The 12,223-nt window shown below is 35.8% G+C and overlaps 1 protein-coding gene across 11 annotated transcripts in view; it reads right to left on the bottom strand.

Annotated features, from left to right (window-relative positions):
- Positions 1–12,223, bottom strand: part of WAC (WW domain containing adaptor with coiled-coil) — an 86,763-nt gene that overhangs the window by 71,166 nt on the left and 3,374 nt on the right. The gene's annotated exons all lie outside the window — the stretch shown is intronic.

The raw sequence follows: 12,223 nt of genomic DNA, 5'->3' as shown, positions 1-12,223 counted from the left end.
AGGTAAGGAAAAAATAATTCTAACAGGCCAAGAAAATTAGAATTTAGCAGAAAGTTAAATAGTAATTTTTAAAATACTGGTTTATAAAATTCATTAAACATTTGATTTGAGAGAGAGAGAGGGAGAGAGAGCAAGGGCAAACATGCCCTCAGGAGAAGGGCCAAGGGAGAGAGGGGGGAGAGAGAATCTCAAGCAGGCTCCATGCTCAGCCCAGAGCATGACACAGGGTTCCATCCCACGACTCCAGGATCATGACCTGAGCCAAAAACTCAACCAACTGAGCCGTCCAGGTGCCCCAGCATTAAATGTTTTTAAAACACACTCCCAAATACTCAGGCTAAAAAAGAGAAAAAAGACAAAACTGGAATCACATCGAGATATGAATAAAAATGCAATCACTCTGCATCAAAACCTATGCAGTATGAACAAAGCAGTCAAGTTTAGAAAATTTACAAGTTTAAATGTTTTCAATAAACAAAACATCAAAATAAACTATCCAACTGATTCAACTGAAGAAATTAAGGCCAAAGAAGAATCCAATAAAAAACGAAATAAAAATAGAAAACAAGAGTTCTTTCTCTGTAGCTTGTTTAAAAATACCAATATAAGAAAAGAGTCTTTGGTTAAGTCTGATTCTTGAAAAGTGCAGGATACAATGTTAATACAAAAAAAAGAGAAACTGTTGTTAGATATAAATTTTAAACTTTGTATCAATACATTTTCTAATAAAATATTAAAGGAAGCAGGGAAAAGGAAATCAATAACCGCACAAAAAACGTGAGAAGAGCCAAAGTTCTACCACTCATTAAGGCATTAAGAGCAGAATTTTATAGCAGAATTCAACTACAACTTTCATAAACAGGTAATTCCAATTATTATTTAAGCTGCTTCAAGACACAGAAAAAAAATATTTCTCACCTATTTTAAACAGTGCTTCTCCTCTCACTTCTGGACATAAAGAAATGGGACACAAAATTAAAAAATAAAATAAAAACTAGCACGTCAGGGCGGCTGGGTGGCTCAGTTGGTTACACATCTGACTTCTGCTCAGGTCACCATCTCACAGTTCCAGAGTTCGAGCTCCGTTTCAGGTTCTGTGCTGACACCTGGGAGCCTGGAGCCTGCTTCAGATTCTGTGTCTCCCTCTCTCTCTGCCCCTCCCCTGCTTGTGCTCTGTCTCTCTCTCTCAAAAATAAACAAACATTAGGGGGGGGGGGAAAAAACACCAGCACGTCAAAACCATGAAGACCATGACCAAGAAAAGGTGCTTCAACATGAAGAAACATACTGTAATTTATTATATTAATGAACTGAAGAAAAAAACAAAATCATCTCTTAACGGCTGCAGAAAAGCACGAGATTCAAGGTCCATTCCTGACAAATACTTTGGCAAACTAGGAAAAAGAAACCATCTTATTTGGTAAAATACCCACAAAAAAACTAAAAGTACTCTTACAGGTGAAACTATAGAAGTATGCCCATTAAAGTCATGAACAAGGATGTTCATTGTCAACACAATAAACATTATTTGTTTTTCGGGTTTTTTTGGTCTTTAAGTTCATTTATTTATTTGGGGGGGTGGGTGAGTGGGAAAAGGGCAGAGAGAGAGAGAGAGAGAGAGAGAGAGAGAGAGAGAGAAACAGAATCCCAAGCAGGCTCCATGATCAGCATGGAGCCAGATGCAGGGCTCAACCTCAGAACTGTGAGATCATGATCTGAACCAAAATTAAGAGTCAGATGCTTAACCAACAGAGCCACCCAGATGCCGTATCAACACAATGAGTATTATCTGGATACCCATCTTTGACAATAAATATAAAATTAAAAAATAAAAACAAAAAATAAAAAGATTATCCAGGCAGGAAAATATATTTAAGTATATCCTAGATATTTTTGAAAACATGAGGACTGCCCTAATAAGCAGTAAAATATGCTATAAATCTATAATAACTTAAGTGGAACCACATGAAATTGAGGATTCTTTTTACTTACAGAAATAGCAACATCATACAAATTAACCTAATATAAAACTACAGTGAGGGGAAGCAGCTGAAATGTACATCATTTCATCAACACTGCTGTTCTAATTTTAATGAAGAAACACATATAATTAGCACAAACTACATATAATGGCTACCTTGCACAGGCCTTTGTCTTTGGATACAGTCCTACTGATTTTGTAAAAATTAAGTAAACCTGTTTTAAAATAGAAAATGTGGGGGGACCTGGGTGGCTCACTTAAGCGCCAACTCTTCTTGATCACGGCTCTGGTCATGATCTCACAGTCCGTGGGTCCAAGACAGGCTCTGTACTACTTGGAATTCTGGCTCTCCTGCTCTGCCCCTCCCCAACTCGTGCACACATGCTCTCTCTCAAACAAACATTTAAAAAATTAATTAGGAAATTTAAGATGTTTTTAACTCAACCCATTCTACATTATCAAAAGAGAAATGAGAAGTGTCCACGTGACTGACATTTTGATGTTTCCCATATTAGTAAAATTCCAGAAAGGCCATAAAAGCAACCAAAGTAACCCAATAACACATGTCCAAAATCTAACTTTCTAGGCCTCACTCCTATATGAATAAAACTAGTTGTTTCTTGGATTCACCCAGACTATCAGGTTCAAGCTTGAGCTGTTCTTTAGCATTTCTAACCATTTTGATGTCAAAAGTGTTCATAGGGACCGCAATTCTCTTTAAATTCTACTTCCACTATCTTAACCCAAATCCTAATTACCTCAAATCTACAGTACGACAAGCAATGCTAGTAACATAAGGCTTTATATAACCAAAACTTAGCTAATGTGCCCCCAAATCAGCAAAGGACAATTTCAAATCCTAAATGTATAATGTGCCAATGTACAAGGGCATGGGGGGGACAAACTAGTGAACGGTATATAATCCCCTCACTGTGCTAATAACATGTGCTGACAAAGTCAAGTTTTGAACAGTTAGGAGTCACAGCTCCAGTAGTTCTGCTCCAGACTGACCATACTTAAGTCTTTCCACGAACTATGGAAATGAAAATCAACTAATGGATTTAAACACAGAAATACTAAAATGACTGCTGCATTCTGAAACCTGTTCTTCCCAAGACATCAAGAACATCCCAAAATTATGAGTCAGTGTCAGGGACTCACCCACTCCTTTTCAAGGTAGTAATAAAACTGGCCCAAATCAAAGGGGAGACTCTGAGGGGCTAAGCACTTTTTCCTCTTTCTCCAAAATAATCAACATTGACATTTAGCAGTTATATAAAAGAGGAACTATCATAATTATACAAAAATATAAAATTAAGGTTTACAAAGTATAGCTCTGCTTTGTGACTTTAACATTTTTAATAGTTTAAACGTCCCATGATAAATGAGACTCGGATATTTATGTATACAATACTATATATACAAATGCTTTAAAACCCTGAGAGGAAACCAAAAAAACGGCATAAAAGAAATTGGACCAAACCACCACAGAAAAGGCAACAGGCAGTATATTAGGTGAAGAAACTTTACCATGATCCTCTCCCTCATATGAGCCAAAATATTTCAAAATACCGCATTTTGCTAGCATTGCGTTTTGGCTACCAAAAACAACTAACTCTATTCAGACAGCACAGGTCAGAATCTTTCAGAAGAAGCCAACATATGTCACGCTCTTCTGGTATACTGTCACACGATTCAAAAGTAATGAAAGATTAAACAAAAGACTAACACTAAGTAAATATACCAGCCACACTCAGATCCTAAGTTTCTTTTAAAATGACTTATTCCCAAAAGTCAATTTTAAGAAAACGGTTTATGAACACCTGAAGTCAGCCAGAGTACGCCAACAGGCGAAACCTGTTTCTCAAACAAAAACTAAACGAAGTGCACCATTCAACAGTCTCACGACAATGTGAACGCACAGGGACGGTGTGGGTGGGTGGCGGCAGAGGACATGGAGCATCAAGGACAGTTTTACCTCACGCAGTGATAGTGGCTCCTGGTACCACCCCAGTAGCTTAGCAGCCTGCCCAGTCACTGATACTGGTTGGAAACTTGTCTATCGTCCAGCACGAATTCTACAGTAGGGCATCAGATGTATGTGCCACAGAACACTAGGTTAGGTATTTAACGTATAACTACAAAGAAATTGTACTATTTATAAATTAGGAAAGATTAAAGAGAAGAAAATTCTTTAAAACTCAAGGTAACACGTTAACGTTATGATTTGGCAAATAACCACTCTAACTTCTAGATTCCTGAATCTCGCTCAGAGTTCCTCCTCCTCTTACATGTACTCTCTCTAGACCTGCACTTTATAAATAAATTAAATTCATGTTTATTTAAAAATTCAGTTTTCTAGGCTACATCCTAGAAACTGCTCTGATTTATAGTAATTCAGAGGCAGTCAAGGAACTTGTAGCTTTAAGTTTCTCAGGTGATTCTAATAAGCAGCCACATCTGAGGGAAATTATCCTTACATCTATCCTAAAAACCTTAAACTGCGAAGTCCTGGGTAGGAGCAGGTACCAAGTTAGAATTGCCGTGTCGTGTCGCCCCGCCCCCGACACGGCTCTCACTTGCCAGGCTCCTCAGTCGGCAACTAAAATATCTAGTATTTTCCTTCCTGACTCTAAAGAAAGCAGTAGCCTGAGACCTACACCTGCTGATCTACCACTAACTTAGTGACAGGAATACGAATAAACCTAATCATTTAGGGTGCCACAGTCAAGGCACTCACCTAACTGCTTGGAAGTGTTTTAGATACATAATAGGCACAACAATCCTAGGGGAACAGGACACAAAAATTCAGAGTATGTAGTGTGCCTAACATCACCTAGCTACAAGTATCAGAGCCTAGACTTAAAACACTAATCTAACTGAAAGAAGACTTCAATCTATTAGGTAAGGATAAAAGATAAATATGCATATTCTCTAAGAACTAAAAAGTATTCCTGATCAGTCCTCTGAGACTGATACCATCAACACCAAATGTCCACTGAATCCACTACACAAATCTTAAATACAAGCCCCCAAAAAGGGCATAACAGAATACGGAATATGAAACCATTTTAATAAAAATTCTGGAAAAGCTACCTGTGGAACCCTACTGATATTTTACGACATAAAAATGTATACTGTGAAAACTGATTAACTCCAAGTGACAGCATTTAAGGCAATTTTATTTTCCCCCATTCTCCACATTTCCTAATTCTTCTATCACAAACGGGTCCTAACAGAGAAAAATTTTAGTACAGGAGCACTCTATGGCTCAAGGATTCATCAACTCTAACCATACCTTGCATTTTACATGGTATTTCAATCATCAGGCATATGAAAAATTTCTTTAGTGGGGCGCCTGGGTGGCTTGGTCGGTTAAGCGGCCGACTTCGGCTCAGGTCATGATCTCACGGTCCGTGAGTTTGAGCCCTGCGTCGGGCTCTGTGCTGACAGCTCAGAGCCTGGAGCCTGTTTCAGATTCTGTGTCTCCCTCTCTCTCTGCCCCTCCCCTGTTCATGCTGTCTCTCTCGGTCTCAAAAATAAATAAACGTTTAAAAAAAAAAAAAATTAAAAAAAAAGAAAAATTTCTTTAGAGAAATAGGAGTATGTGTGAAGCTAGATCATTCAACAGAATGATCATACTCCGCAGAATATGGAGAATATGTGTTGTCCAATTCAGTAGCCAATAATCACATGTGACAAGTAAGCACATGAAATGTGGCTAGTCCAAACTGAAATGTGCTACAGGTGTAAAATACTGGATTTCAAAGACTTCACACAAAAATAGGAATGTAAAGAATCTTAAGTGTTTTTAAAATATCAAATACATGTTGAAATAGTAATATTCTCGACAAATTAGTTTATAAAATATACTAAAATTAATCGTACTTTACTTTTACTTCATTATGACTATTAGAAAACTATACGTGGGATTTGCATTTGTGGCTCACAATCTTCTTCCACTGGACAGAGCTGCGGTAGATCCATTACTCACACGCAGCCAGCAACAGGGGCACCATGTGGAATCTTGTTAAAAAGACAGAGCCTTGGAACCAACCCCAGCACTACTTAACTAGAATATGCATTTTAGCAAGATCCCAAGGTGATTACTATACACATTGAAGTTTGAGAAGCACTGTTTCAGAAAACTGGAAAATTCATTTCCCTTAAATTATACTGACAATCCCACTACTATCTACCCATTTACTGAAATGTTATAAGGTGTCAGGCACTGTTCTAAGCAATAGGAATACAAGTTAACAAAACAAACTCACTCTCTGTTCTAGAGCGTATTCCACAGAAGATAAGCAAAAATAAACTAAAATACAGTTAGTTCTGCTATTAACACTTATTTTGAAAACACAAATTTGTCCCAGCACTATTGATAAATCAGGAAATTATTTGAGCATAACAAATTTACCACTTCTGAGTGGTTTCACCTATGAAAAACACTAACTGCACCCAGCTGAACCAAGCTACACAGGAATTCACAAGCGCACCCCAAACATCTGCCAGCTACCTCGGTTCATCCTGCCAGTAGGAGTCTTTCTTATCCATCCACAATTTGTGTTACAACTTTACGAGGGTTATTTCAGGTAACCCTCTTCCCATCAATTCACAATAACTCACAATCTGCAACCCTTTCAAAAGATGCCCACTTCCACAAGCTAACTCCAGGTCTTTGTAAGAGTACCATATGTACTGCACTATTAATGGACTCCTTAACCATTTAACGTTATTATCTGAGGGAAATTTGTTAGATTTCTATCTTTTTAATGCGCCCCTAACCACATTTTTCCCATAGGTCCTGTGGTGTTATTTTGCATAGCATGAAACCTTTCAGGAACACATGTCATGTTATAGCAGAATGACTATAAATAAATAACATCAAGTCATGTTAAATACGAGCAAGGAACAAAGCAATGAAAAGGATAAACATTGCTGGGGATGGCTGTTTCAGAGCGACCAGGAACAAACACTAGGGAAGGCCTCTGGGAGAGGGTGCCATTTAAGCACATTATTCAGTGAAAGCGCACCAGGAGGACATACAGAAAGATGAACGTCCCAGAGAGGAGGAGCATAACATGCAGTATCCTTGAGATAAGAATGAACTTCTTCCTGTAAGGCCAGAATGGAGAAGCACAAACAAGGGGAAAGAGTGGTAGGTGAAGAGGCTGAAGAAATTCAGACACCAGATTACACAGAGTATTTTCATATAGGCCTTGTAAGTAACAGAGAGTCACTGGAGGGTTCTGAGCAAGAGTGATGTGAACTGACCAGTATTTTAGTGGACCACTCTGGACTGTGGGAGGAAATGATTGTGTGAAGCAAAAAGAACACCATTCAGCAGGCTCTTACACAGTCCCGGTAAGAGAAGATAGTAGCTAGGAGTATAATCGTTGCATTTTAACTATTAAAAAGTGGTTATAAGTGCAATCCAAGTGAAGTATTTAGGCTACTATTAATTATTGAAACTGGAAAGCAAGTTTTTAGCACTATATGAAACCTTAGCTTGATCTTCAAATTATATTTCTAAGAACAACCACTTAAACAGGAATAATCCTCATCAGCCTGTTTCACAAAGAGTTGTTAAAGAATGAGATGAGAAACAATGTAAAAGAGCTTTCAAAATTATGATTTATCATATAAATCATAAATGGAAAGGAGACTCTTCTTAGGATACATTTGCAAGACCTAAGTAACTGGTTTTGAAATGATTAACAAAGAGTTATCTTCAGTTCTTAGGACAGAATCCCAGAAGCAGAGTAGTCCCACTTATAGAATATGAGTCCCACTTACAGAAACCCTGTAAAGATGCCCCAGCTCATTGTTATCTTTACTCTTTCAAGCATAACATGATAAACTACATACACCACAACCATTCTGCACAACAGAAGACAAGAAGCAGATGCTTAACAGAGACAATCTAGAATAAGTTTCCTGTGAATTATGGACCAAAAATCCTAAATATGTTACACCAAAAACTTTAAATATATCTTACACAACTAAAAAACATTTTGTTCAATCAAGACAGCCTTTAAATATCAAAGCAAAAACTCTGGTCAACTTTCACATTAAAACTCTTTCTAAAACTAAAACACTGACTTGATAACTTGGTCTAGAACTACACACATATATTGTACCAATGTCAATGTCATGGTTTTGATAATGTACTAAATTAGGTATAATGTAACCACAGTGGATGCTGGGTGAAAGCATTAAGAGGATACAATTAAACAGACTTTAAATTAATTTGTGCTATAGTAAACACCCACCAAATAAGCTTTCAATATGCTTAAATGTTTCATCTGACAGTGTGAACAATCTACCAGAGTATAGAGGACCAATTTCTAGAGTCCACTATTCAATTTTATACAAGTAAATTTTCCCTCATTTGTAGAACTGTAAAACAGGGATGCTATCTGTTCTACCTCCCAAGAGCAGCATGAGGATCAAATTAAACTGTTTATTTTTATAATACTTTCTAGCATTATAAATGCAAAGCATACTTCCTTTCTATTCAAAACAAAGTTATCTGAGTAACTATAAGGCCATGTTACACAAGTACCAGTCTATCATCCAACATGAAAAGCTTCAAACGTTACTAAAGTATATTTTAAAAACTATAAAAGTACCCATTATCCCCAAATAGTTTCTACTGAACAATTTCAAATGTTAAAGTATCCTTCGTTTGAAAATTAGATGAAAATACATTTCTGAATATCTCCAAATATATAGCTAAATGACAAAACAAGATAAAAGCTTTCACTATGCAGCTAAAAACTTTAAAATCTTTACAACAATAATTACTAAACCACTAAGGGTACTTTACTTTGTACTCAAAAGATACTTGAATGCTAACTAAAAAGCTATGCAAATTCAATGAAGTCCAACAAATCAGAAAACCAATAAAGATTATTCTGCCATCAGTCAACTGAGCTGTCTCCCCAGAAAAGAGGTTTCCAAATGTATCTTGTAAGTTTCTTAACAGTTAATTCTGAGAGGAATAGTATTAAAAATGGAACAACTCCCACGAGGCTGAAGTTTTGTGGAACAGCTTTCCAGAATCCTTGTAAAGATACCTTTCCCTCCTAAACTCATCTGTACTATCATCATTCTTAAATTTAGTTACTTGGTAAAATAATCATTTGAAACTCGTTCTCCAGAAAAAATACTTTCATAACCAAACAGAAAGTGTTTTTAAAATTCCACGAAAATACAAATTCAACCTGAATTGTATGCTCATACTTCTAAGGTCTGGATGTCAGCTGCACTTTTAAAACATGTCTAAGCTATAAAAAAAAAACAAACAAACCCTTAAGATTCTTGTTTTTGGTTATTTTTAAACAAAACATTTTAAACAAAAGACTGCTTTGCAAATAAATCACAGAATACATAAAAAATAGCTTGATTCACGAAGTTAAAATATTATACTCTCACAGAACTTCCCTTTACTTACAATAAACCACATTCCCTTTAATAAATCCTAAAGGACAAAATTTAACTCTTAACTGCACATATTATGTTGCAGTCAGTCTTTTAGCTAAGGATTTCTAGGACAAACAATCCGATAGACAATCCTTCTCAATAATTGCTTTCTTACTTTTCATGGTAAATTACTTAAAGTCATTTTATACATCTGAACTGGCACTTGTCAAGGAAATCCAAGGTGCTATAGAAGACATCTAGTAATTACTGTAAAAAATATGTTGCGATGTGGATAGATGCCAGTAAAATCCAATCTCGGAAAAAAAAACCACATTTTGTAAGTTTCATATCCGTTTGTTTTGTAAGATGCAAGTTACAAAGCATAGCACATAGGCTTTTACGTTATTAGGTATTTACTAAACTCATTAGATTTTTTTAAAACACTAAAATGAAAACACATCTGATATTAAATCAATAAACAATGTAGTAACCCGTTCTTATATCAAGTTGTTTCTTAACACATGGGCAGAGAACCCAACTCACTTCCATCTGACTTTGGGTAATGGCTTTGCGTTTCAATAGACAAATACCTATCTATGTACAGATATCTATACATAAATGTATATTTAAAAATTAAAATCTAAAAAGATACAAATGTTTGTAATAAGATGATACTTGTACACTTTGAAAAACTCCATTTCAAACACGTATCAGCAATCAAGGCAAACACCTGGAGTCAATGTATAATGACAAAATAAGTATTAAAATGAGAAAATGACTTCATATCTTTAAAAGAATGGACACCAAATCTGCACTCCAAACTTCAGAACAGAGCTTCTATTAGTTAAAGTCTCCAGAGGAAGACAGATAAGCAGCTAAAAAGCAAATCAGAAAGTGGGGCCTAACTCGGCAAATGACTATCAGAAAAACAAGGAAGTTTCTTACAAATGGAAGAATCAGCAAACAGATGCAAAGAAAGAAAACTAAAAGCCTAGAAAAGGTATCTGGAATTCATATAAGAAATAAAATTAAAATAAAAATGAAGAAAAAAGGAGTACAGAGAAAGTAAGCAGTTAAGCTAAAACCACCACTAGCTGACAACAGTCTTCCAAACTTGTTTCCAGGACAGGATCACATTTTATCTTTACTTCCAGGAATACAACACAATTGTTGCCCCATGTTTGTTGAATAAGTAACAGAATGGTCTTGGGATTATTTCACCTATAAAGGAATTATCAGGTACAGTTAACTATAAATGTTTGAAAGCATTTACAGAACTTTCCTAGAGTACCTAAACTGACTTCTTCCTGGATTTAGAAACTGATGATACATTAAACCAGATCACAATCACTAAAAGAGAACCCAAGATACTTATCCATAAGGAGATGAAGTGCCACATCCTATTTTGTCACAATCACCAAAATTTGAAAAATAAAGCACAGTACAATGCAAACAGTACCTGCCTTCCAAGAGCTAACGTTTAAGATGAAATCCACTACATAAGAGTGATTGAGAATGGTATCATCTCAGACTGTACATAACACTAGGGAAAATTTATCCACAAAATTAAAAATATTAATAGTTTAAGTAATTTTGCCATCAAAGAACTTCTAACACTTAATAACCAAACCCACCTGCTACTGGTTACTTACAAACAAAAATATAGTTTATCTGCGTAAGTAGCACAGAACTACAGCTATGTTCATCAAAACTATATTCACCTCCCATCCAATAACCATCTAAATTCTTCCATCTCAACACAATCTGACCATCTTCTGACCATCGCTAATTTCCTCAACCCAGTAACTACGTACAGAGGAGACCCATGTTTCCGAGTTATCTGAGGACACTGAACAAAGCAGTTCTCCATCCCAAGAGGCAAAAAAGACCAGAAGATGCAGGATATTTTTTAAAAGGAAGTATTGAGAAGGTAGTTGGCAGTCAGAGGCAGAAAGCCACATGGCACTCGAGTTTCCTTAGTAGCTTCTAAAAGCACAATCACTGTTGAATATTTGTATATCAAACATGTTACCTGTTGAGAAATTTTATAGTGGGGAAAAAACCATGTTTTAATCACCTTAGTGAAATCGGTTTGTTGCTCAATACATGCTTTAGACATAAAACTGCATTTTTTGATAAATTCTGGGCAAATTAAATCTGAAGTTATTGAATTTACTTTTTCTTAGCCTCCCACCACAACGAACTTAAGATGAGGTAAGGTAGTAACTTAAGGGTAACAGCACTATACAAAAGAAATGAGGCATACTTTTAAAAAGTTGAATATTTGTATGAACACAGCATAGAAATTACATTAATAAGACCCTGGAGAATACAGAAAGTAACATTTTAAATCCTTACAACAAAAACCCATAAGAATTTTATAATCACAGGTGGTTTTTTAAACCTGTAAACTATCTCAAAAACCCTACTGAACTTTTAAATTCATAATGTATCAGTAGGAAATACATCTGAACTCCTTATAAAAGTAAATGAAGCAGCAATAAAAATTTTAAACTGAGCCAAATAAACTGAAATCTTTACTTGAAAAGGTGAAAATTCCTTCCTTGGAAAAATGTTCTGCATTTCTATCATTAATAAAGCATTTGATAGGTTATATTCATAAAGGCATTCTCTTATTACATGCCATTGGTATCCATTTTAAGATGCTCCTCAGATCAGCACCTTACTTCTATAGTGATTTGTTTAGGAATTAATTGATGGAAATAAAATATTTTGATGACACAACCATATGGTCATGTCCACAGGCTGGAAATATCACTGCTACCTATTGTTTTACACAGAGCTATTGTTAAA

Source organism: Acinonyx jubatus, chromosome B4 (assembly GCF_027475565.1).
Source record: "Acinonyx jubatus isolate Ajub_Pintada_27869175 chromosome B4, VMU_Ajub_asm_v1.0, whole genome shotgun sequence".
In the NCBI taxonomy this organism is placed as follows: Eukaryota; Metazoa; Chordata; class Mammalia; order Carnivora; family Felidae; genus Acinonyx; species Acinonyx jubatus.
The sequence above is the reverse complement of the archived record's forward strand: the minus strand, read 5'-3'. Positions and strand labels throughout refer to the sequence as shown.